A 22,575-nucleotide genomic window follows, 5' to 3' on the forward strand; every position below is an offset into this window, starting at 1 on the left:
GCAATTACTGTCATTTTGCAGATGACATGATTGTTGTTATAGGGCAGATTTCACATCAAACTGCATATTCCAAATGTATACTATATCCTAACATAAGAGATGTAAAATTTATTTTAAAAACACTCTAACAAATCAATTGTAAGCTTGAATTTTTCTTTACACTTCCTCAGATATTTAATGACCAATGCATGTTACCGCTAAGGTACAGAGTGACATGCATATTTCCTACATTATGGTAATGAAATTACAACAAGTAACATACCTCAAAAGGATTTCATTTGCTCGTTATCCCACCTGATGGCCTAAGTGTGGCCATATAATCCCAAGCCCTTATTTTGCAACATGATTTATTTGTTGCTATTAATATTAAGGGTTGAAAGAGGTCATGACATCTGGTTTTATTAAGTTTAATTGCTAATGATCTGTATTTCCACAAGATACAACTAATCTTCAGGGAGCTACGAACAGACATTGATGCATTGAAACATGCACAGTGGTTAAAATCTGGCGCATGTGCGGGTAAATTGCTTCTGGTTTTTTTCCAGTACATTTATACCCAACATGTCCAGAAACCTGGTTGAGTGCTCAATCCGCCCTCAAAAATAAAACCTTTGGCAATGTTCCGCATCGGGGGTTGCTCTGGAAAGTTAGATCATATGGGATCCAGGGAGAGCTAACTAATTGGATACATAATTGGCTTGATGGTAGGAAGCAGAGGGCAATCATAGAAGACTGTTTTTCAGACTGGATGTCTATGAGTTGTGGTATGCCCCAGGGGCAGTGCTGGGATCCTTGATGTTTGTGATTTATATCAACATAGCGACACAGCAGGGTAGAGTTGCTGCCTTGCAGTGCCAGGGACTCGGGTTCGATCCTGACTACGGGTGCTGTCTGTATGGAGTTTGTATGTTCTCCCCATGATCTGCATGGGTTTTCTCTGAGATCTTCAGTTTAATAATAATAATGATAATATCAATAATAATAATAATAATAATAATAATAATAATAATAATAATAATAATAATAATAATAATAATAATAATAATAATAACCTTATTGTCATTGTAAATACATACAACAAAATATCAGGCGCACTGCCCAAGTGGAACTCCAATGTAACAGATAAATAATAACCAATAACGAATAACAAAAATGTCAAGAAAACGTCAAGTCAAGTCAGAACGTGCAATATTTCATAGTATAGTGTTGTGGCAGTACAAAATATTGGCTATGGGGGCTGTGTGTTCAGTGCAGAGTTCAGAGTGGTGATGGCCTTGGGGTAGAAACTGGTCATTAATCTTGTGGTGTGTGATTTGATGGACTTGTAACGCTTTCCTGAGGGCAGAAGGGAAAACAAGTGATGTGCGGGATGCAGGATTCCTCCTACACTCCATAGACGTACAGGTTTGTAGGTTAATTGGCTTGGTATAAATGTATAACATTGCCCCTGGTGTGCATAGGATAGTCCTAAAGTGCGGGGATCGCTGGTCAGTGCGGACTCGGTGAGCTGAAGGGCCTGTTTCCGCGATGTATCTCTAAACTAAACTAAACTAAAGATTTGAGTGAGAATGTACAAGGCATGATTAGTATGTTTGCAGATGACACCAAAGTAGGAAGACCGTCGAGAAGGTTATTAACAATTACAGCGGATCTTGATCAGCTGAGCAATTGGATGGAGGAACAGAAAATTGAGTTCAAATCAGACGTGTGAGGTGTTTCATTATGGGAAGTCAAGCCAGGGTATGACTTTTGCGGTGAATGGTAGTGGGGAGTGCTGTAAAGGAGTATATGCACACAATTCCCTGTGAGTGGCATCACAGGTGGATAGAGTGGTCAAGAAGGCTTTGGCACATTGGCAATCATCAGTCAGGCATTGAATATAGAAGTTGGGTCATACAAGTCACTGGTGAAAATACATTTTTGAACATTGCCTGATCCAGTAATTTACTCTAGCACTTTATGTTTTGCTCAAGATTCCAGCACCAGTAGTTTCTTGCGTCTTGGGACACGAGAGGAAGTCATTGAGGCAGGGAAAATAACAACATTTAAAAGACATTTGGACAGTTACATGGATAGAAAGATTTAGAGAGATATGGGTCATATGCATGCAAGTATGAATATCTTAGATGGGCTTTTTGTTTGGCGTGGAATAATTGGACCAATGGGTCTGTTTCCATGTTGATGACTCGATGAATCTATGATCTCGTTGCCACATATCTTGGTGAGGAATGAGATTACAAACCAACATGCAATGTCTGTCTGTGAGGGCCAGTTCTGCACCACCTGAGGCGAGGGTCTAGAGTTGTGAGGTGGGGATCGGTGCCGCATCCTGGTCGGCACAGTGACCATGGGCCATTACTGACCCAGTTCTCCCTGTATTGCCCGCAAATGCTGAACTTTCTCTGACAGATGGAGAACACAAGTCCATGTGGGTTGCTAAACACTCGGGGCAACCACTGGAAATGCAAGCAATGGTCTGCAGGCCCAGCCGTCCAAACCCAGCTCCCAATGCAAGCTATGCACATTGCCTCCATGGTTCATTCCACACCAAACCATGCAGTAATGAGATTCACATTTCGTCGCTGTGAGAATGGCAGGTTCCCTGCAAAGCTACACAGCAGCAGGCAGCCTGATCAGATGTCTTTTCTCGAGTATACAGTGAATATAATGGAAAGTAGACACAAAAAGCTGGTAACTCAGTGGGTCGGACAGCATCTCTGGAGAAAAGGAATAAGTGACGTTTCAGGTCAAGACCCTTCTTCAGGCTGAGAGTCAGAGGAAAGGGAAATCAGAGATACAGATGGTGATATAGAGAACTTTTGGATTGGGGAACTAAGAGCATTGTAACAAATCAGTGCACTAAGGGATAGGACTCAGCAGGTACCAGTGTATGTAAGAAAATATATTCAGCCAACAATTTCAAGAGAAATCACTGTCTCCCAGAAACTCCAAAACAATCAGTTGCCTACTGTTTTTCCCTGGGTTTTAGTGACCTACCCTAAGGGTAGCTCATTGGCACAGTTGGTAACCTGCTGCCTCACAGTACAGATACCCGGGTTCAATTCTAATCTCCAGTGTTGTCTGGGAGGAGTTTTCACTTTCTCCCCATGACTCCATAGGTTTCCTGTAATTGTATTGTATTGTATTCAAATTTGTTGTCATTGTCTCAATTAGAGACAACGAAATGAATTTTCCTTACAGGCAGTATCATAAAAATAAATAAATAATAAATAATAAAACATATTAAAAATAAAATTGAATTAAAAAAAAGAAAAGCACAAACACAGAAAGTCCACGACACAACATAACACAGTGGTACCAAGGTGAGGAAGGCACCATAGTCCAGCCAGCCTCCTCTCCGATCTTCCCAGATGTTCATCCGTGGTCTGGGCCTTCCGAGCACCCGCAGTCGCCGCACCGGGCGGCCCGATGTTCAGGCCCTCACGCCGGGCTGGTGGAACGCCGACGCCGATCCCCGACGGTGAACATCCTCCTCAGCGGCCCGGACCTCCTGATCAGCCGCCTCCCGCAGCTGGAGTCCGCAGCTCCCGAGTCCGCAGGCCGAGCCGGGCGGAGTCGCAGGACCCCGCGTTGTTGATCAGCGCCGCCCGCGTTGGGAGCTCCGCAAACCGCAGCTCCATGATGTCGGTGCAGCAGGCCCAGCACTCCGGGCTCCAGACGGCGATCCCCGGTAAGGCATCGCCAGCCCCGCGATGTTACAGCGCTGTCCCGCCGCTGCTGGAGCTCTGGTCGATCCCGGCAGGAAAGGCCGCGCCAATCCAGTAGTTAGGCCGCTGGGGGGGGTGAGGACGTGACTCGAATAATAGTCGCGTCTTCTCCAGGAAGCGACCAAAGGACGGTATCCCCCTTACCGTGCCCTCTTCCCCCACATAAAGACATTTAAAAAAACATAAAAAACACACTTTAACATAACTAAAAAAACAAAAAAACAAAAAGATACCGGGCTGAAGGTGGAGGCTGCTGGCACCAGCGCCACCGGAAGTACAACACAAGTGCTCCAGTTTCCTCCACTTGTGGGTTTGTAGGTTAATTAGCCTCTGTAAATGGCACCCTCTGTAAATTGCCCCCGGTGTGTAGAGAGTAAATAACACAGAACTAGTGTGAATGGCTGATCGATTGTCAACGTGGACTCAATGGGCCAAACAGCCTGTTTCCATGCTGTAATTTGAAACTAAATGAAACCCTCTGAAATAAAGCAGAACACTAACAGAAACCAAAGAACTTTGACATCTATTTTTATAGGAATATGGACTCTTAAATGTACAATACCATGAATTTCTTACTAGCATCAATAATTTAAAAAAGCAATCATGTAAAAATGTCAGCTGTAGTACCCTGGTATGTACCTTCATCAGAGACATCTACAGTATTTGTTTGTCTGCAACCCGGTTGCAGTTGCTCACCAGCTATCTCTTCTGTTATCCATAAATTTATATCGGAGCCATCATCTTAAACAATTACCACATCAAAGCACTATTTGAAACCAAACTTGACAGCCTGGTATACAGACAGGGTGTTGCCTGAAACCATCAGATATGCTTAACAAAAGTGGCAGGATCTATTTTAATTTTACTTAAAGAAAAATGTAAAAATAAAGCCCCAAGATAGGAGGAATTTTCAACATTCTTCACATACATGCATAGATAAACACATTTGCAGACATTCATGCCTTTGCAGAGAACAATCTATACGCAGGAATCAATGCACGCACAAGGACAATGACATGATAATTAAGGGCAAATTTATTATATTTCATTAATATGCTGCCTGTAAATTAGACTTGGTGTTGCTATGTTTTTAGTTCCTCTATCCAACCTTTTTAAGCAAATCTATACCTTGAAATTAAGTTGTTCCTGCAAGTCGGATGCAGGGAACAATCTCCACATGTGGCCTTGCAGAGTCCCTTTTAAATAAATCCAGTAAATGAGGGTCAAATACTGAATACAAATACAAAATCTGATGAAGAGTCTCGACCCAAAACGTCACCGATTCCTTCTCTCCAGAGGTGCTGCCAGTCCTGTTGAGTTACTCCAGCATTTTGTGTCTATCTTCAGTCTGCAGGAAGATCCCGACCCGAAACATCACCTATCCATGTTCACCAGAGATGCTGCCTGTCCCACTGAGTTATTCCTGCATTTTGTGACTATCTTCAGTTTAAACCAGCATCTGTGGTTCCTTCCTACACTGAATGTTCCTAAGCAGCTCAGTTTGAACAGTTCTACCACGACGGTTTCTGGTGGTCCTAAAAAGGCCTTTCAACTTTAAATAACAATGCTCAATTCCTGCACTTTGTAAAAATGTGGAATTCACTTCACATTAAAACGTCTTACTTGTGACTCATTTTCTGAAGTCTTTCCACAAAGAAACTTTGAAATCATAATAGTACTTTATCATAATAGTACTTTATTAGCCAAGTATGTTTTGCAACATACGAGGAATTTGATTTGTCAAAAAGTCTTTCCAATAAAGAGCAATAAGACACCCAAATAAATGTTTAACATGAACATCCACCACAGAGACTCCCCCACATTCCTCACTGTGATGGAAGGCAGAAAAAGTTAAATCTCTTCCCTTCTTTGTTCTCCCACGGTCGGTGCTATCGAACCATCCGTTGTTGGGATGATCTTGGCTCCCACAGCCGGCAGTTGGGCCCTTCACATCAGGGCGATCAAGTTCCCGCATCGGGGAGGATCTCAGCTCCCCGCGCCAGGCGATCGGACACCAGGTTGGGGCTGGTCGAGCCTCTTGAGACTTTGGAGCTTCCCGACATCAGCCTCTACCCGAGACTGCAAACTCCTCGATGGTGAAATCCGCAGGCCGCAGTTGGAGCGTCGATCCCAGGCAAGGGATCACAGGCTCAAATGGTAAGCCCATGGCTCAAAGTCAGTCTCGAGCAAGGCCGCCAGCCCCATGATGTTTAGCCGCAGAGCAACCGGAGATACGATCCGGAAAACAATCGCATCTCCGGCAAGGTAAGAGATTGGAAAAAAGTTTCCCCCAACCCCCGACTCCCTCCCCTACCCCCCACATAAAACAAATCAGAGATCGTTAACACATACTTTTAAAACACACTAAAAATAACAAAAAAGACAAAAAGACAGACAGACTGTTGGCGAGGCTGCCATCGCTGACGGCGCCACCCAGTGGAAATGCGCTAGATAATCTTTGAGCTGCATTCAGAGAGACTCATTTTCATCCTGGAACCCAAAGGCTAAATAATGCATAATATGTTTGTAGAATTACTTTTTACCCACACAGCCTCCTTCAGATAGGGGTTGTGTTGACCAATGTGTTTAGAAAAAGAAACCCAAAGTGCTGGAGTAACTCAGTGGGTCAGGCAGCATCTGGAAGACATTTGTTAGGCGACATTTTGGGTCGGGACTCTATTTCAGACTGAAGGGGGGGAGGAGAAAGCTGGGAAGGAGATAGGGCGGAATAAAGCCTAGCGAGTGATAGGTGGATGCAGGAGAGGATGGGGTTGAATAGCAGATGGGTGCACAAAAGCTGGATATGAAAATGAGACAAAGGATGTCTAATGATGGGGAGAAGAGATGGGAAAAATAAACCAAAGGAATGGAATGGAACTGGGGGGGGGGATTGGAAAGAGGGGTTGGGTTAGTGGGAGAAATGGGTGTGCTGCAGGGTGGGACACAGGGAAAAGTGTGGGAACAAAGATGGAGGGGATTACCTGGAATTGGAGAATTCAATGTTCATAACATTTTGAGTAATCTATCAATTGTTAACAAAATTCATTATGTTCAAAATTTCTTCAACCTTCAAGCAGCTTGAGGTATAAATCATTGCTTTATTCAGAACAACTTTCTTTATGGATGTCACCACATAGAAAAATAAAGTGATGGAACTTTTCCCTGATCCCAGCATTTAAGATGCCCCAAACCAATTGATTTTTATGGCCTATTTGTTCAGTACTTTATCTTTCCTTCTTTTTGAACCTCACAAAGCTATTTTAAAGTCCATTTACTATCCATTGATACAAAAGGGCTATTCTCACAGTTCCTGCTGCTATTCTGTGAGGTCGTCCATTAATCACCCAATTTCTCAGCAGCGCACTATCTGGTTTTTATTCTTGACCTTTCAAACAGAAGAAAACATGTTCCAAATTGAACAAAGCATTTGTCCTGCATTTAGTCACTTTTTCAATCCAGAGGTTTTCCCCTAAGTCCCCGTAGCTGTGATCAATTGTTACTGGTTAATAGCAGGTAGAAAATTTTAGGCAAAGGACATTTGTAAATATTACTTTGTTGATTGGTCTGAGCTCCTGCGGCATTTGTGGATGCTTGAGCCCGCTAATGAAGTAGCTCTGCAGATGGCTTATCCAGCCACCTGGAGGAGAAGGTTTGCAACAGAGGGCCCAGACTGTTTGATTGCAGATGTCTTTGTATAGTCCATGCTGAATGGAAATTGAAAGGCCAAAGTTTCTTTCTTCAGTGACCATTGAATAAAATGCCTATTCCCTGCATGCAAAGGTCAAGAAAGGCTGTGGAGGCCAAGTCAATTGATATTTTTAAGGCAGCGATCGATAGATTGTTGATTAGTATGGGTGTCAGGGGTTATGGGGAGAAGGCAGGAGAATGGAGTGTACCTGGACAGTAAACTGGACTGGTTCAGGAATGCTGAGGCCCTTGTCAAGAAGAGACAGAGCTGGCTGTACGTTTTGAGAAGGCTCCGCTCCTTCAATGCCTGCAATAAGATGCTGCAGATGTTCTACCAATCGGTGGTAGCCAGTGCCATCTTCTTCGCTGCCGTGTGCTGGGGCAGCAGGCCGAAGGCCGCAGATGCCAATAGAATTAACAAACTCATCAGGAAGGCTGGCTCCGTCCTGGGGGTGGAGTTGGATATTTGGGAGGTGGTCTTGGAGGGGAGGATGCTCCTCAAACTGCGGAGCATCCTGGACAATACAGCTCACCCCCTCCATGACACACTGGTCAACCTGAGGAGTACCTTCAGCAACAGACTGATTCCACCAAGATGCAGGACAGAACGCCACAGGAATTCCGTTTTCCATGTAGCTATCAAACTCCTCCCCCTTCTGTCGTGAGGTAGACTGAGGCTGGGACTGACTCACCCCCTCCCCAATCTTATGCACATACCCAATCATTTCAACTCATCACTTTAATTTCATGTTTCATGTATTTTGTGTTTTTATGACTGTTGGCAGATCAATTTCCCTCCTGGAATAAAGTTCTATCGTATCGTTTCGTAAACACCTCAATATCCATAAATCTATGATGATTCCAATCCTGGAAATGCAGGACTATAAAAGTATTCTTGAATCATTCCATATGGATGATACTCTAGGAAGATACTGTAACGATGTTGCTGGCCTACGTGATGTCACATCCAAACCAATATCATCCCATTTCATATCTGAGTATTAGGAAGAGACGTTATTCCATATAATGAAATCAGGTTTCAGTGAGCCTTGAAATAATAGGAAAAGAGCAGGAGGAAAACAAAGGAAGTTATAAAGTAAAAACTAATTAAATAATTTGCAAAATCAATAGGGCTATACAAGGAATTAAACAATTGTTCTTGCTAACAAGTAGATGTAACTCTTCCGTTACCACTTTTATTTCTCGTAAATTTGGCAGACTATGTTAAAATGTGGAATTATTTGTATCAGTTGCTAAAATAGCTATTGGGAACATTACCAAAGACATATAAAGATCTCAATGATTATATTGTAGAATATGTTTTCTCATTCACTGAAAGTATTTTCTTTCATGATATGCTATTTGAAATCAGACAAAGTAATTAATACAAACATCTAGATGGTGCTCCATAAGATTTGCTGCCCAAAATCTAATTCTGTTTCTCTCTCTCTACAGATGCTGCCTGATCTGATGAGTGGTTAAGAGTCATAGAGTGATACAATGTGGAAACAGGCCATTCGGCCCAACTTACCCACACCGGCCAACATGTCCCAGCTCTACTAGACCAACCTGCCCGTGTTTGGCCCATATCCCTCTAAACCTGTCCTATCGATGTACCTATCTAACTGTTTCTAAAACGTTGGGATAGTCCCAGCCTCAACTACCTCCTCTGGTAGCTTGTTCCACAACCCTTTGTGTGGGAAAAAGTTCCACTATTTTCTGAGATCTCTTTATTTTAAACCCACTGTGCAAAGCAGATTAATTGGGGGAGAAAAATGAATCATTGACTCTGTCTAGTCGAGTTCTATGATAGCTTGTTTACTAATATCTTGGCATACAAGATGCAGTGGAATTTGATGCTTTTAATTATTTCAGTGATCATTTTACATGGAAATATGCAACAGGTTAGTTATCACAACAAGGAGAGAAATATTTCAGGCACAAGTGCTGTCATCAGCATTTTAACAGGACTAGCATTTCAATATTCGGAACACTTTATTACACACCATTTACAGTATTTGTAAAAGTTGGCAAATTATGCTGTGAAATCTGTAGACTAGACAAAATCAGATTAATCATTAAATTGGCTCTGTTATTCTACAAATCATAAGAACACAATAAAATGGCTAAGAATGCTATTTCAATGGACGAGAAGGAGGCAGAAAACAAGAGCCCACTCTAATACTGAGCTGCAGCAATAAACAAGAGTGATGGCTGTAATGTGGAGGAAGCGGCATAAAATGTGTCACATGCTGTGTACTGCCTCAAATTTCATCCCCAGCATATCATCTATAGACCAATGTCAAAGAAAATAACCTGAAACGAGCACACTAGATATCATATGGCCATTTCGGGCTCATCATCTAAACTTTGTTGATCTTTAAACAACACAATAGTTATGAGGTTAAGATATCTAAATACAATATAATGATCCTCTTCCTTAATGTCAATTACATGTATGCTGCATCTTGAAACCCCCCCCCCCCCTCATTACCTATGTGACACCTTTCAAAATATTACTTCAGTTATATGCTGCCACTTGGAAGCAATTCATCAAATACCAGCCTGCCAGCTCACTAAACCTTAAAATGGAAAAGGTTGTGTTAGTTGGCTGTGGGGCCAAGGAAAGAGCGTTCACGTCGCGGCCCTGTTTCAACCAATCTTTCCACCACCACGCGCAAGAAGCACAAGAAGCGCAAGACAGACACCATTGTGCAGCAGATGCCGAGAAGTGTGTTCAGCTCTGGCTGAACAACTTCTAATCTTGTGTGTGGACTCGATAAGAAGAAGAAGAAGTTGGCTGTGAGAGGCAAAGTGATTACTGGAGACGGGAGAGCTGCATTAGCTCAGAGTGCATGTAATTTGTTCGTCCCATGGAAGACAGGTGGGGCAGGTTAGGCAACAGGGCAGACAATTGCCTGATATATCTGTTAAGCAGTCAGTGCACTGCCACGGTTCACATTCTGCTACGGTTCCAGTTCCACAGATTCTATTCTTCATTCTCCACTTTTATTCACCTCTTCTGCATGTCCATAACAGAAAGAGGGGGAGTACAGGTCATGATAGAGGGAATTGTGAAGATAACCTGTGTAAACCGAGCAGGGGAGTGTGAAGTTCTTCCTTACCAAATATAATTCGAACAATTAAGATGATGGTGAGGAGAAAGACACTAAAAAATATATCTCACCACATACAGTATGTAAGAGCATTACTTCCTCAAACATTTGAGGGAAAATAGGTACGCTAAATGAACAAGCTACCTACTATAAGTAAAAGTGTGTGTACCTAATATTACCAAAATCAGACTTTAATCTGTGGCCAGCCTACAAGAATTGGAAGCTAGGGAGCCTGCTAATCAACACTTTCCCTAATGGGCCTGTAACACTTTCACGACCTAATTCGCGATCTTTTTTACTCGTGGACATTTTTCATCATGTTGAAAAAACGTCCTGACCTACTTGATGCTACGAGTACCTACGACTAGCATCACGACCTACCTACGACCTCTACGACCTTGTGACGACCATGCTGCGAGTATGAGTCAAGGGCAAACTCGGCAGAGGTCGTGATTTAGGTCGTGAGAGTGGGACAGGGGGATGATAACACCCCCTTAGTAACACCCTGAACAGCTGTAATAAAGCTTCCCTATTCTTAACTTCCAACTCCATTTCAATCAAGGCCAAAATACCATTTGCCTTCTTAACTACGTGTTGGACTTGCCTGATAACTTTTGGTGATTCATGTGCTTGAATCCCTCAATCCCTCCGAACTTCACTCAATTGCAGTATCTCTCCGGTGAGATAATAATTCCACTTTTGATGCCACTTACTGAAATGTACAAACGTACTCTTCTCCATTTGCCAGTTTTCACCAATTACTCAATCTATCTGAATCCCATTGCAAAATCACAATATCCTGACTACAACATGCCCGTCCATCTATTTTCATATTCAATTCAATTCAATTCAATTCAACTTTATTGTCATTGCACAGTACAAGTATAGGTACAACGAAATGCAGTTCAGCGTCTGGTCATAGTCATAGTGCAAGATAGGAATTTTTAAAAAAAATACAGAACAAGCATACATTAGAGTAAGAAGTGTACTGGTTAACAATGTGGATGGAGAGACCAAAGATATCTAGCGACGGAACTCTGAGTTCAGCAATGTAAGTGTGTTGTTGAAAAAGCTGTTCCTCATCCTGCTAGTTCGAGACCTGAGGCTCCTGTACCGCCTCCCTGATGGGAGGAGGGCAAACAGTCCATGGTTAGGGTGAGAGAGGTCCTTAGAAACATAGAAACATAGAAAATAGGTGCAGGAGTAGGCCATTCGGCCCTTCGAGCCTGCACCGCCATTCAATATGATCATGGCTGATCATCCAACTCAGTATCCTGTACCTGCCTTCTCTCCATACCCCCTGATCCCTTTAGCCACAAGGGCCACATCTAACTCCCTCTTAAATATAGCCAATGAACTGGCCTCAACTACCTTCTGCGGCAGAGAATTCCAGAGATTCACCACTCTCTGTGTGAAAAAAGTTTTCCTCATCTCGGTCCTAAAAGATTTCCCCCTTATCCTTAAACTGTGACCCCTTGTTCTGGACTTCCCCAACATCGGGAACAATCTTCCTGCATCTAGCCTGTCCAACCCCTTAAGAATTTTGTAAGTTTCTATAAGATCCCCCCTCAATCTTCTAAATTCTAGCAAGTACAAACCGAGTCTATCCAGTCTTTCTTCATATGAAAGTCCTGACATCCCATGAATCAGTCTGGTAAACCTTCTCTGTACTCCCTCTATGGCAAGAATGTCTTTCCTCAGATTAGGAGACCAAAACTGTACGCAATACTCCAGGTGTGGTCTCACCAAGACCCTGTACAACTGCAGTAGAACCTCCCTGCTCCTATACTCAAATCCTTTTGCTATGAATGCTAACATACCATTCGCCTTCTTCACTGCCTGCTGCACCTGCATGCCTACTTTTAATGACTGGTGTACCATGGCACCCAGGTCTCGTTGCATCTCCCCCTTTCCTAATCGGCCACCATTCAGATAATAATCTACTTTCCTGTTTTTGCCACCAAAGTGGATAACCTCACATTTATCCACATTATACTGCATCTGCCATGCATTTGCCCACTCATCCAGCCTATCCAAGTCACCTTGCAGCCTCCTAGCATCCTCCTCACAGCTATCACTGCCCCCCAGCTTCGTGTCATCCACAAACTTGGAGATGTTGCATTCAATTCCCTCGTCCAAATCATTAATATATATCGTAAATAGCTGGGGTCCCAGAACTGAGCCTTGCGGTACCCCACTAGTCACTGCCTGCCATTCTGAAAAGGACCCGCTTACTCCTACTCTTTGCTTCCTGTCTGCCAGCCAGTTCTCTATCCACATCAATACTGAACCCCCAATACCGTGTGCTTTAAGTTTGTATACTAATCTCTTATGTGGGACCTTGTCGAAAGCCTTCTGAAAGTCCAGATATAACACATCCACTGGTTCTCCCTTATCCACTCTACTAGTTACATCCTCGAAAAATTCTATAAGATTCGCCAGACATGATTTACCCTTCATAAATCCATGCTGACTTTGTCCAATGATTTCACCACTTTCCAAATGTGCTGCTATCCCATCTTTAATAACTGATTCTAGCAGTTTCCCCACTACCGACGTTAGACTAACTGGTCTGTAATTCCCCGTTTTCTCTCTCCCTCCCTTTTTAAAAAGTGGTGTTACATTAGCTACCCTCCAATCCTCAGGAACTACTCCAGAATCTAAAGAGTTTTGAAAAATTATCACTAATGCATCCACTATTTCTGGGGCTACTTCCTTAAGTACTCTGGGATGCAGCCTATCTGGCCCTGGGGATTTATCGGCCTTTAATCCATTCAATTTACCTAACACCACTTCCCGGCTAACCTGGACTTCACTCAGTTCCTCCATCTCATTTGACCCCCGGTCCCCTGCAATTTCCGGCAGATTATTTATGTCTTCCTTAGTGATGACAGAACCAAAGTAATTATTCAATTGGTCTGCCATGTCCTTGTTCCCCATGATCAATTCACCCGTTTCTGACTGCAAGGGACCTACATTTGTTTTAACTAATCTTTTTCTCTTCACATATCTATAAAAGCTTTTGCAGTCAGTTTTTATGTTCCCTGCCAGTTTTCTTTCATAATCTATTTTCCCTTTCCTAATTAAGCCCTTTGTCCTCTTCTGCTGGTCTCTGAATTTCTCCCAGTCCTCTGGTAGGCTGCTTTTTCTGGCTAATTTGTACGCTTCATCTTTTGTTTTGATACTATCCCTGATTTTCCTTGTTATCCACGGATGCACTACCTTCCCTGATTTATTTTTTTGCCAAACTGGGATGAACAATTGTTGTAGTTCATCCATGCAGTCTTTAAATGCCTTCCATTGCATATCCACCGTCAACCCTTGATGATCTTCCTGGCCCGTCTCAGACACCGTTTTCGGTGGAGGGCATCCATGGCAGGGAGCGGGGCACCGATGATGTGCTGATAGGTTTTCACCACCCGTTGTAGTGCCTTCCTATCCGCTGCGGTGCAACTGCTGTACCATACCGTGAAGCAGGTGGTCAGGATGCTTTCGATGGTACAGCGGTAAAAGTTGGTCAGGATCTGGGGGGACAGGTGAGCTTTCTTGAGCCTCCTCAGGAAGTAAAGGCGCTGCTGCGCCTTTTTGATCAGTTTGGCGGTATTGAGATGTGTACCCAGAGGAATTTGTAGTTGGAGACGTGCTCCACCTCAGTCCCGTTTATATGGATGGGGGTATGTCTGCCCCCTCTGTTCTTCCTGAAGTCAACAATAATTTCCTTCATCTTCTTGGAGTTGAGGACGAGGTTATTGTTGGCACACCAGGCTGCCAGGTGCTGGACCTCCTCCCTGTAGGCTGACTCGTCGTTGTTACTGATCAGCCCTACCACCGTGGTGTCGTCGGCAAATTTAATGATGGCGTTGGAGCCATACTTAGGGATGCAGTCATGGGTGAAGAGGGAATAGAGGAGAGGGCTGAGCACACAGCCCTGTGGCACGCCTGTGGTTCAGTGTTATAGTGGAGGAGGTGAGGTTGTTGACCCTAACAGACTGGGGTCCATTGTTCTTCCCACTCCTTCCTTGATATCATCAGCAAATTTGAAAACCTTACATTTTGTTCCCTCCTCTACATCACTATTGTAAGTAAGAAACAATTCAGTCACATCCTTCCAACTTAAAAATATCCCATTTATTCCAACTGTTAGATTTCTATAATAGCCAGTTTTCAATCCATGCTAACACACTGATGACATGCTAATAGGTGGGCAACACAGAAGCACAGTTGATAGAGCTGCTGTCTGACAGCACCAGAGACTGGGTTCGACCTTGACCTCTGGTTCTGTGTGTGTGGAATTTGTATGTTCTAACTGTGACTGCATGGGTTTTCTCTAGGTGCTTCGGTTTCTTCCTACATCCCAAAGACGTGCAGGTTTGTAGGTTAATTGGACTCTGTAAATTGCCCCCAGTGTAAAAAGAGTGGACGGAAAAGTGGGATAACATGCAACCAGAATAAACAATGGTCGACGCAGGCATGATGTATCTTTCACTCAACTTCCTCCAATATTTATTGTTGTATCTATATTGCCATGTATACAATAAACTCTGTGGGATTCAAGTGACAAGGAAGGAGTGGGAAGAACAATGGAGGACCCTGGCGTGGATGGGACTGCTGGGAGGGGGGGGGAGAGAACAACTTTGTCAGCACCGTATCTGGCAACTATGGCTAAAGAATTTCACAGTGACTTGTCATGTGACAATAAAGTATTCCATTCCATACCATTGCACTCAAGTGTATATGACAACAAACTAATCTGGATCTGAATCTAAATCCGAATTAATACTCTTAATTTATGTGCCAACATCTTATGTGGCATATTGTCAAATGCCTTTTTCAAAATCTAAACTCATTACATCTACAGATTGCCCTCCAACAATTCTCCTTTTCACATACTCAACGAATTCGAGAACATTTCTCAAATACCAAAGTAGGTGGGTAACGCTTCAAAATATAGAGCATCCGGGATGGGGGGGACTGACATATAATGAAAGAATGGATCGACTGGTCTTGTCTTCACTGGAATTTAGAAAGATGAGAAGGGATCTTACAGAAGCATATAAAATTCTTAAGGGATTGGACAGGCTAGATGCAGAAAAATTGTTCCCCATGTTGGGGGAGTCCAGGCCCATGTTGGGGAAGTCCAGAACCAGGGGTCACAGTTTAAGAATAAGGGGTAGGCCATTCAGGACTGAGATGACAAAAAGCTTTTTCACTCAGAAAGCTGTGAATCTGTGGAATTCTCTGCCACAGAAGGCAGTGGAGGCCAATTCATTGGATGTTTTCAAGAGAGAGTTAGATAGAGCTCTTAAAGATAGCGGAGTCAAGGGATATGGGGAGAAAGCAGGTACAGGGTACTGATTTTGGATGATCAGCCATGATCATATTGAATGCCGGTGCTGGATCGAAGGGCTGAATGGCCTACTCCTGCACCTATTTGCTATGTTTCTATGTTTCTATCCGTGTTCTCCAGAGATGCTGCCTGTACTGCTGTGTTACACGGCACTGTGTGTCCGTTTGTAGGATGGCAGTACTAATCCAAACCCAGTACCCCCACAATCACCTTCAAATGTGCAGACGCAACCACTGCTTAATACAATAGTGTGCCTGTACTGACCTTTGTTTCAAAACAATCATATTAAAATCTTTAAGGACTTGGCAAGTCAGACTTGGCCTGCTGCCAACTGGCTCTTTCCTCAATATCATTGATACCCTCCACCATCAAACCTTGTTATCTGTGTAATTCTCTTGAATGTCAGCACTTCCTCTGCTGGAGGTGAAAGAAGCTGAGCTGCTGCCTGACTCATGTGCTGGGAGTGCAGAACAGAGGATGGTAAAAAGACTCTTCAGTGGATGATGACGTTCCTCTTTCTCTTTGCACTTTTCCACATGAAAGTTGCATTGATATTGTATTCTCATCTAAATAATTCGTTGAATGAACAAATAATGAGTGAACATGGAGCCAAAAGATAGCTGCTGGAAGAACTCAATAGATCAAAGTGCATGTGTGGAGGGGTTAGGAGGGAGAGTTAGATCAGCCATGATTGAATGGCAGAGTAGACGATATGATAATGATACGAAACGATATTTACCCCAGGAGAGAAATTGGGATAAACTGCCAACAGTCATAAATATGAAATTAAAGTGAGGAGTGGAAAGAATTGGGGATGTACAAAGATTGGGGAGGGTGGGGGAAGGAGGGGAGTCAGTCCACCCCACAACAGTTGACAGCCACAGAGAAGAAGGATCTTAGGTGGTGTCTGTACTGCATCTTGGTGGAACCAGTCTGTTGCTGAAGGTACTCCTCAGATTGAACAGGAAGGGAGAGAGGACCGTCCCCCGTGGGGACCCAGTGTTGCTTATTACCATGTCCGAGACACAGTTCTGTAGCCAAATGGCCAAATGGCCCAATTCTACTCCTATCACTTATGACCTTATGAGGCAAAGGGATTATCAACGTTTCCACACTCTCAGTCATGATGCGGGGTCATGACCTAAAATATCAACCATTCCTTTTCTTCTACAGATGCTGGTTGACTCACTGGGCTCTTACACAACCATCAACGGTTGGGAGGTATTTATACCTCACGGTGCTTCGGCAAGGCCAGCCGCATAATCAAGGACGTCGCATCCTGGCCACTCCCTCTTCTCCCCTCTCCCAACAGGCAAAAGGTAGAAGTGTGAAAACGCACACCCTTAGATTCAGGGACAGTTTCTTCCCAGCTGTTATCAAGCAACAGAATCATTCTACCACAACCAGAGAGCAGTGCTGAACTACTATTGACCTCATTGGACACCTTTGGACTATCCTTGATCGGACTTTGCTGGCGTTACTTTATCATGTATCTATACACTGTAAATGTGACGATTGTATTCATGCATTGTATTTCTGCTGATTCTGATCACCTGGCTGTGCTTCTTCCAGCTTACAAGCAGGAATTGAAGCAGGAGGATCCGTTATAGGTCCTGCAGAGATGATCCCAGGAAACGGATGAGATCTGTTTTGAGTCAGTAGAATGATCCATATGCAAGGGCTCTGTGGCCAATGTAAATGAGAATGCCAATGAAGTTACAGGCTACATCATGAAATGTGTAAGGAATGCATGCCAAAGAAGACACTACGAATGTTTCCCAACTGAAGACCATAAGCTTAACTTTGAAGTCCACAAGGTAAGATCCCATGCGAAATACTGTAAGAAAATTATGAATCCCATTAAAAGCCATCTTTAGGATGTGCAAGGAAACCAGAGCACCTGGAGGAAACCCACATGGTCACAAGGAAAAGCACACAGATAGCATCCGAGGTCAGGAACAAACCCGGGTCTGGCGCAGTGAGGCAGTGCCTCTACCAGCAGCACCACTGTGCCACATCATATTTTTAAACAGTGGATTCTTGTTCTAAGATCCTCCTGCAAGAGGAATTATCCTCTCCACACCCGCTCTGTGAAGGACCGTTCAGGATCTATTTGTTTGAATCATCACTTTTGGGAGGACAGTGTACACTGTTCAAGCCTCGAGTTGTATCATCACCTTAACTTATATAAATCTCATGCATATTACTTCCTCAGAATTGAATTCCTTTGATACTAGGTACATTGTTTCAATTTGACATTCTGAATCTGATGCTACCCAGCTCATCATGTCTCTCTCCGTGGATGTCTGATGAACTCTTTATTGAGCGCTGTTAACTGGAATTATTTTTCACTCTGCATTACGTGCATCTTTTCCCAGACACATTCCATTATGATATTCTAAAAGTAGATTCTCAGCCACAATTGCCATTCAAAACCTGTATTTATATATTTTGTCATTGGTATTTGCTATGTAATTCATCAGCTGATTACAAAGCCCCAAATGATTATTATTGAAGCATTGCGATTAGATTAGATTTTCTCATCATTACTGAGAAAATTGCTTTTTCATGTATACTAGCATTTCTAACAAACACATTCCTTCAATTTCATTTGTTTCATTAATCCTGAAAAATATGTATTTTCCCTTCAATTTGATAAGCCCTACATGAATACAGATCAGACTATAACACATGATCTATGGAAATGCTCCCCTGAGAGGCTTTTATAAATTAACTGTGCATATCTTTTGTTTTATTAGCTGAACAAGCGTGTGGAGACCAAAATAATATCTCTGCAGAGATTGGGGCTTACCAGTCAAATAACAGAAGATGTGAATTGGATAGAATAAATTGTTAAGACCAAAAGACATAGGAGCAGAATTAAACCATTCAACCCCAGCCCTTCAAGTCTGCTCCACAAATAGTTAAAAGTTGCAATTAAATATCACGAAGATCATGGGCTAAAGGGTATTGGGACTGTTTTCCTCTCTATAGTTGCTGGCTGACCTTTTTTTTTGTCTTTATTTCAAGAAAAAATCATATCTATTGAAGATGAGTTTCACGAGGACTTCCGGTGGTGCCATGCTGGACTAGCAGTCGCAACTTTTAGCTCCGCTGCTGTAAAATCGCGATTTTTCGCGTTAAAATCGGGTCTGGAGGTCGGGACCAATTCAAAAACTCACCGGAGCCCCGGGACGTCGCGCTGATGACGTCATCAGTAAGCGCTGTGATTTAAAACGGAGGATAAAGGATTTTAAATGAAAAAACCGTCTTCAGCTCAGAGCCCTCAGAGAACAATCTCAAAACTGCTGAAAACACAGAAAACTGAAGAACAGACCTCTGAAGTGGATTCTGGAATGGCTACAAGGGCCAAGACTGAGATGGCTACTAAGGAGAAAAATGAAATGGAGGAGATAAAGAACTCGGTAAGAGAACTGAGAAAGGATATTGAGGCTGGAAACTCAAAAATGATGGAAAATATTAATGTTAAATTGATGGAAAATATGTCGAACATTAATGCTGGTAATCAAAAAGTTATTGACTGCATTGGCATTATACTAAAACGAATTGAGGATGTGCATGAAGAGCTAATGGGGAGAATTAATAAAGGGGAAGTAGAAACTAAGAAGAAGCTTGAGGCTGTGCATGTAATTGTTTCTTCACATGTAACTGAAATAAAAGACATGGAAACAATTGTTGATCAAATAGCTGAAGATATGCAGGGAATGAAGCTAGAACTAGACAGCCTCAAGAGTCAACTGGCGAAAGTCTCAGATAAATGTCTTGATCTCGAAGCTCGCTCACGACGCCAAAATCTACGAATACTGGGAGTAACAGAAGGGGCAGAGGGGAACAACGCCCGTGAGTTCACTGCCAACTTAATCAAACATGTACTCAATTTACCAGTGGAACCGGAAATTGAAGTGGCACATCGAATACCCAGATTTAAGCCAAGATCACAAGCAGATCCAGCCCACCCACGACAGATCATAGTCAAACTTCGGGACATTTCAGCACTTGAAGAGCTGATGAAAAAAATCAAATATGGAGTGAAGATGACCTTTGGAAACGACTCTATCAAACTCCTCCGGGATTATCCCTATGAGATCGTGCAAAAGAGAAGAAAGTTCGCACAGACAAGACAGATTCTCCATGGAGTTAAAGATGTCAGATGTGGCGTTTTTTATCCGGCCAGGATGCGCATTACTTTCAAGGGAAAAGAGAAAACTTTCACTAATTCGGACGCATCTTATAAATATGCCCAAGAGATTGTGGCAGAAACAGAAGATTAATCACGGCAGCGGGACGATATGGACAGTTTCTTTCCTTTTATTACTTCACAGAGAACACCTGAAGATAAAGGAAGAAACACCATTCTCTAAAAGTTTTAAATGGAAGAGCATTTCCACGTGCGCTGGTCTAGACACCCTATCTCCTTTGGACGTTTTGGAATTCAACTCAAGGACATTCTTTGTTCAAAATGAAGGAAAGACTGATAAGCAACGCAGAGATGAACAGCAGAGCCGAATGTGGAAAACACCACAAGGACAAATGGCGGTTTAAGATCTTAAAACAGCTTTACAAAATATAGAGAATTAATAATAATTAACAATACTAATATAGAAATATAAATGGAAACTAACCTTAACTATATAATGGGCAAAATGTAATAACCTGCTAATAAGACTGACTAGCTCGTATATAGAGATAACAAATTTTAGAATTAAAGTAGATAATACTGAAAGGTTAAGTGTTATGTAGTTCGTGTGGAGAAGGGAGGAGACTCAGGCACCTGGCATAATTCCAGGAGCCTGTTTCTGGTTAACCCTTACAGCTAACAGCTTACTATTATCAAAGGTATAACTAATTATAAATAATTAGTAGATGAAAGTGTTAGATAAATACATTTCACAGTAGCTGAACACAGATCTGATAAGTCTGAATGAAATATATATATATATATATATTTCATTCAGACTTATCAGATCTGTGTTCAGCTACTGTGAAATGTATTTATCTAACACTTTCATCTACTAATTATTTATAATTAGTTATACCTTTGATAATAGTAAGCTGTTAGCATATACTATACTATATATATAGTGTAATTGGGTGAAATATAAATGATTTTGAAATGGCACCGCCTTCCTAGGTTTAGAGTAATAAAAGGAGCGGAGCTAATTGTACAACATCAACTTCGGAAGTCGAATAGATGTCGAATCCCACAGATGCGTGGGACACGCACTACAGTGTCGAATACTTCAGACACTGTAATTTTACTTGTTCAATTTTTTTTTAAATCACAATATGTCACTACTATGTGTTTTTTTTTCAAGGAAAATCGCAAAAGGGATCTACCAAGGAAGTTAGTAATATAAACGCCCCCCAAATATCCAGAGTCCTGAGGTATGGATGCACCGTAATAAATAAGGGTATTAAAATCAGAGAAAATGCAAGATGATAAACAGAAGAAAATGGGAGGAATCACACTGTGTAGCTGGAATATAAGGGGTATTAATGAACCAATTAAAAGGGGCAAAATACTAGCTCAGTTGAAATCATATAACACGGACATTACTTTTCTACAAGAAACGCACCTTAAACATCAAGATCAGATGAGATTGAGGACGAATTGGATAGGCCAAACATTTCACTCCTCATATACTTCGAAATCCAGAGGCACCGCAAATATTATTCGCAAAGGAATACCATTCAAATCAAAGAACATTATATCAGATAAGGAAGGGAGATATCTTATAGTTACAGGAGAGATCCATGCTACGCCAATCACCTTGGTAAACATATATGCGCCCAATTTTGATAATCCTCAATTTTTTAATAAAATCCTGAATACAATCGCAGAATTTAATTACCAAAATGTTATAATTGGAGGAGACTTCAACTGTGTTTTAGATCCGTACTTAGATAAATCGATGCAAAAACAAAGAGGTAATATGAAATCTAAAACTAGTGAACTCTTAAATACATATATAAAAAATACAAATATAGCAGACGTCTGGAGGATCGCGAATCCGACTGGAAGGGAATACTCGTTTTATTCAATGGTACATAAAACATACTCACGTATAGACTACTTCCTAGTGGATACAAAACTAATCCCTTATACTATCAACCCTAAATATCACACCAATACGATTTCAGATCACTCCCCGCTAACTTTCGTTTTAAAATTAGAAGGAATGTCTACGAACAAATCGTTCTGGAGGTTTAACTCGCAAATTCTGAAAGACCCACAAGGGAGTATATATCTAAAGAAACAGATGGACCTATTTTTTGAGACAAACGATACACCAGATATATCGCCCACTTTATTATGGGAATCCTTCAAAGCATTTATTAGAGGAGTCATTATCTCGTATCAAGCTTTTCAAAACAAAAAAAAATAAGAATGAACAAAGACAATTAGAAGAACAAATCAGACAACTAGATATAGATAATGCTAAAGACCCAACTATGAATAAACATAATAACATTTTAATACTGAAATTTAAGCTAAATCAGCCGCCTCCGGCTGCGGGAGGCGGCTGATCAGGAGGTCCGGGCCGCTGAGGAGGAGGATGTTCACCGTCAGGGTTCGGCGTCGGCGTTCCACCAGCCCGGCGTGAGGGCCTGAACATCGGGCCACCCAGGGCGGCGACTGCGGGTGCTAGGAAGGCCTTGACCACGAGTGAACATC

This window comes from Amblyraja radiata, chromosome 2 (genome assembly GCF_010909765.2).
Source record: "Amblyraja radiata isolate CabotCenter1 chromosome 2, sAmbRad1.1.pri, whole genome shotgun sequence".
Lineage (NCBI taxonomy): Eukaryota > Metazoa > Chordata > Chondrichthyes > Rajiformes > Rajidae > Amblyraja > Amblyraja radiata.